Here is a 6,000-nt window from a genome sequence, read left to right as displayed (position 1 = left end):
AATAACACAAACTATAATTATAACAATAACTATAAACATAACTAACGATAAATGTAATAACTATAACGATAACTGTAATGATAACAATCAATAACACTAACTATAATGACACTAATGGTAACTATAATGATAACTATAACAATAACTATAAACATAACTAACGATAAATGTAATAACTATAATGATACATGTAATGATAACAACAACACTAACTATAACGATAACTATAATGATAACTATAACAATAACTATAAAGATAACTAACCACAACTGTAATGATAACTATAGCGATGGTGATAACTATAATGATAACTAACGATATCTGTAACAATAACTATAATGAAAACCATATCAATATCTATATTAACGTACACACCAGCAGATAATAACATTGTGTTTATCCGAGTGTGCGGAGCAGCCTGATCGTATGCAACTTTAAATACTCAGTCTCTTTAAAGCAGGATGGATTCTGATTGGATGTTTTTATCGGTCATCAGCATAAGAAAATTTGCTCTGAAAGTGATTTCAATGAAATTGTTCATCTGTGACATTATCATTAGTTGTGGTTTAGACATTTTTGTATGGATAGAACAATTATTAAAACTTTATGGTTATAGTTATTATTACACTTATCATCCATGGTGTGAACAGGCCTTTAGAAACAGGTTTACATCACTTATCCTAAGCCTCTCATATTAAACACTGACATGTGAATGTTACAGGACGTGTATTTACCTGTGTGTGTAGGGAGCTGGACGAGTGAGCCCTTGATAGTGTACCACTGTCTCTTTCGTCCTCTAGTTCGTCCCAATCCGAGTGAGGAGATTTGCTCTGGGAGTGACTAGAAACACACAAACACAGATTCAGCTAACCCGGGTCACTAGCTCGTGACCCTCATCTGAAGATATGACCAAACCCATATGAAATCTGATTCACAGTCTTATTCTCTAGCCCTTACACGTAAGTTTATTTAAAACTTGGTCCAATTTGATAGCTGCCCTTGAGCTCTCTCTGCTGTGTTATGAATTATTTACAGTTTAATCCTGAATTTATGATAACATTGCTCAACACGCCCTGGCTTTGCTACTCTTTTTTACATTGTGTTATATTGAGAAGACGACATGTTGACATTTTCTGTCCACCTGGCCGGTTTGTAGCGGGAAAGTTCTCGTTTCTGACGGCTCTCGATCTTCCCCAGGTGGCTTGGGCTCTCCCTATGGAAGACTGTTTTGACCTTGGGAAGGTCAGCCATCATGGCATATTCTTCCCGGTTGAGACCCGATGACCCGGCAGAAAGATGACTTGACTCAGAGTCCATGGAGCTCTGGGAAGACGTGTGTCTTTCGACTGGAGGGGATGGGCTTCTGTGTCGGCTCTGCGCTCGCCGGTTGTTAGGCATGGAGCTTTGCACCTCTTGGACCTGCCTCATGCTGCTCCTCTTGCTTCCGTCTTGGGGTGTTTCCCAAGCAACAGGGACAGATTTTGGAAAGGAGCTGATTTGTTTCTTCTCACCGCTGTGTCTTGATGGGGAGGAGTTACGTGAGACTGATTGGCTGTTGAGAGATTGGGTGGAGCCTCTCCAGCGGCCTGATGAAGGGTTTGAATCATGCTGTGATTGGTTACTTGTGGAGTTTCTTACATAAGAGGTGGAGCCAGTTCTGTCACTCATAGTGTTCCTGAGAGGGATGTGGTCTCCAATGTCACGCCTCAGTGTAGATACAGACGGACTACGTCCACTCTCTGCCTTACGGGGAAGAGATTGGCTAGGGTTGTCAGTTGCCCACCTTAAGGGGGATGGACTGCGGCTCTTGGGCCCACGGTTTGATGAGGACTGGCTCATTTCGGACTTACGAAGCGATGATGAGCCAGGGTTTTGGTGTCGATCTCTAATTGGGGAAGAGTGTCTGCTGTCTTGGTTGTAGCTGTGAAGGGAGCTCTTTGCTTCTGGTTTCTTCACAGTGGTTTGGCTTTGCATTTCATAACTTTTCCTGGATGGGGAGGGGCTGTTTCTGGCATGACTCCACCCATTAGACATAGATCCTCTGTCTGATTGGCTGGGCGTTCCATAGCCCTTCCTGACCGGAGACGCACTGCGTCTACCCTCCCGAATCTGACTTGATGAGCCATCTGTCTCTAGTCTCCCTTTAGGGGACTGGCTTCTTGAATCATAGCGGCCCTTTGAGGAGGAGGAGGAAAACTGTCTGTCATGACCATGCTCATACGAAGGGCCTTTCGTCTCAGTTTTCCTAACAGCAGGACCATCATAACTCCGTCTGGAAGGGGACTGGCTTCTTGAATCATAGCGGCCCTTTGAGGAGGAGGAGGAAAACTGTCTGTCATGACCATGCTCATACGAAGGGCCTTTCGTCTCAGTTTTCCTAACAGCAGGACTATCATAACTCCGTCTGGAAGGGGACTGGTTTCTTGAATCATAGCGGCCCACTGAGGGGGAGGAACTCTGTCTGTCATGACCACGCTCGTATGAAGGGCCTTTCGTCTCAGTTTTCCTAACAGCAGGACTATCATAACTCCGTCTGGAAGGGGACTGGTTTCTTGAATCATAGCGGCCCACTGAGGGGGAGGAACTCTGTCTGTCATGACCACGCTCGTATGAAGGGCTTTTCATTTCAGTTTTCCTAACAGCAGGACCATCATAAGTCCGTTTGGAAGGGGACAAGCTTCCACGGTTTTCTGTAGACCCAGTGAAGGAGCTGTTGGTATCTGGTTTCCGTAAAGAGCCTCTCAGATCCATGTAAGACAGAGACTTACTGACATTACTGACGGTGCCTGCAGTGCTCGCAAACGATTTGAGGTTTTTCTGCAAGCCTCCGGAGTAACTGTTCCGTGCTGGACTGACCGTTGCCCGATCTTGTCCATGTGAAACAATGCTAGACCGAAAGCCAACCGTGTTGAGAGAAGAGCTGGACTCAGCCCGTCTGAATGGGGAGGTACTACGGGAGGGAGAGGAGGTACGCGAGAAGCCAGAACCTCTTTGGGAAGAGTTGAGCGTTCCCGGCTGCCGTAAGGGAGACGTGTGGGCATTTCGTCCACCTCTTCGACTTGAGGCACCGATCGATTCAGCTTGTTTGAAAGGGGTGGGACTCAGTGCTCGGGGACCAGCAAGGGCCTCAACCTCCACACTGAGATCCAGTGGATCTGGAGGATACTGCGGAGGATAGTCTTCTGCGAGCTGCTCAGGATTCTGAAACTCAGAGGTTCTCCTTTCCGAGGGGAGGCCCAGATCTGGGTTGCGAAATGGAATGGCGGCTTTGGGTTCTGGGCTTTTGTTGCTAGGCAGGGGATGCCCTCTTTCAGAATGCCGATAAGGAGCAGGGGGACTCTGATCACGGAGAGCTCTGCTACCGGCAGCCCTTCCCAGAGAGAAATATCCACTCTCTCGTTCCCTCCGTTCCTTCACGCTGCCTGCGGAAAGAGAGACAAGATCGTGACCTGTGTTAATATGTGAAATGATACACTGCACTCATCCACCGTGACGCAGCACTCAGGAAAAGCCCAGTGGAACCTGACACCACCTGACACCTCAAACTGCCACTCTAACTATCTGAATAACACCACAAGCTGCTCGACTGGTAACTAGATATTGGTGTTTTCCTCACCGTGAGAAAAACCGAACTGGCCAAAACCATCACCGCGACTCTGAGACACCTCCGTCCAGCCACGGGGGCTTGTCCGGTGAGGTGGCGGATCCAAGCGGGTCATTCTACGGCAGGATGACGGATGATGAAGGAGCTTGGAGTATTCCTCTGGACCGGTAGAGCTGCTGTATATGGAATCGTCACCCTGACTGGGATGAAAGTTGTATTCAGAAAGAATGATGCCAGGACTCAACACACTCACAACCTACAGGGTACAAATGGATTTTATCCCCCAGAGTCCCCAAAACACATTCTTAGAGCAAGGTATGCAATGCAAAGTTTTAAAAAACTACTTATAATACAAGATAAATAACGTAACAAAAGCATAGACTCAATATGCCAATCTAACTTCAAGACTGAATAACATGCAACGGCTCTTTAGCAGTTTTACCTGTCTGAGCTTTGGTCGTCGTCTCCGTCACACAGATACAGGTCACAGTCGGGACTCAAGATGCAGAGGGAGCTGTCCTCAAAACCCTGCCCCCCTTTGCTGACGTCACAGTAGCTGCTGACCACTGACAGCACATCTGAGTCATCCTGATTGGTGGACGGAACACACACAACCAATCAGCAGCGCATTACAGCTGAAACGATCTGTGTAACCCATGATTTTCTCATGGAACTTTAAGGCATGAGAACAGAATGATGCTGCATCAACTGGGAATCCATCTTATACCAAACCAAGGATTCTACATTAGTAATGTAAGGGGTTGTTTACATTTATGAAGACATCGCACAGTTCTTTATCACTGATAGACACGTTTTGCTCCTAATAAATTAAGATGAGATCATGTTTCAGTCCTGTTAACTGGAGATTTCTGAGGAAATGAAGCAACTTCACATGCAGTATCACAGACACACACACACACTGTACTGGTTTAGGGTTTCACCGCTGTAACTCAGTCTGGTTTGTGGCTTTTCTGCTCATCATTATTTTAGATGAGTGAAGAATCGGCAGCTGAAATATCAGTAATCATCAAATACGGATGAACAAGTGCTTCTGAAATAATAAACGTGATTACATCATATCTCTTTTCATTTTTATCTAACTATTTTACAGTGGATCAAAGTGAGCTTCATTAGTAACGTTAGATCAGTCATCACTAGAGCTGATAGTGTTGAGCATGAAAAAAAAAATCACACAGATGCACATTTAATAAGGAACTTGAGTCACATCTACAAACCAGAAGAGGGTGTGGGTGTTTTCATGCCAGAAAGGAAGAAAACACCTAGCAACCACACAGAACACCCTAGCAACCACCCAAAACACCCTAGCAACCACCCAATAGAACATAGCAATTACCCAAAACATCTTAGCAACCACCTGATAGAACCTAGCTATTACCCAAAACACCTTAGCAACCACCCAATAGAACCTAACAATTAACACCTTAGCAACCACACAATAGAACCTAGCAACCACCCAAAAGAACTTAATTACCCAAAACACCCTAGAAACCACCCAGTAGAATGTAGCATTTACCCAAAACACCTTGCCCAATGTTGAGGAAAGGTACTTTTAAAAAATAATGTGTTATAATATTCTGTTACTCCCCATAAAATAACTAATTGCATTAGTTACTTTTTATAGAAGTAATGTTACAATATTGTATTACTTAGATCATTTTTATAGAAAGTAATGTGTTACAATATTGTTTTACTCTCTAAAAAGTAACTAAATTGCATTTCTTTGTTACTTTTTATAGAAAGAAATGCGCTAAAATATTACTCCCTAAATGTTACTCCCTAAAAAGTAACTAATTGCATTACTTAGTTACTTAAGTAATGCATTACAATATTGCGCTACTCCCTAAAAAAGTAACTAATTGCGTTACTTTGTGACTTTTTATAGCAAGTAATGTTACAATATTGTTTTACTCCCTAAAAAGTAACTAATTCCATTACTTTGTTACTTTTTACAGAAAGAAATACGCTACAATATTGCCCTACCCCCTAAAAAAGTAACAAATTCCATTACTTTGTTACTTTTTACAGAAAGAAATACGCTACAATATTGCCCTACCCCCTAAAAAAGTAACAAATTCCATTACTTTGTTACTTTTTATAGAAAGAAATGCGTTACAATATTGTTACTCCCTAAAAAAGTAACTAATTGCATTACTTAGTGACTTTTTATAGAAAGTAATGTGTTACAATATTGTATGTTACTCCCTAAAAAGTAACTAACTGCATTACTTTGTTACTTTTTACAGAAAGAAATACGCTACAATATTGCCCTACCCCCTAAAAAAGTAACAAATTCCATTACTTTGTTACTTTTTATAGAAAGAAATGTACTAAAATATTGTTACTCCCTAAAAAAGTAACTAATTGCATTACTTAG

Source organism: Chanodichthys erythropterus, chromosome 3, assembly GCF_024489055.1.
Source record: "Chanodichthys erythropterus isolate Z2021 chromosome 3, ASM2448905v1, whole genome shotgun sequence".
In the NCBI taxonomy this organism is placed as follows: Eukaryota; Metazoa; Chordata; class Actinopteri; order Cypriniformes; family Xenocyprididae; genus Chanodichthys; species Chanodichthys erythropterus.
This window is presented reverse-complemented; position numbering follows the sequence as displayed.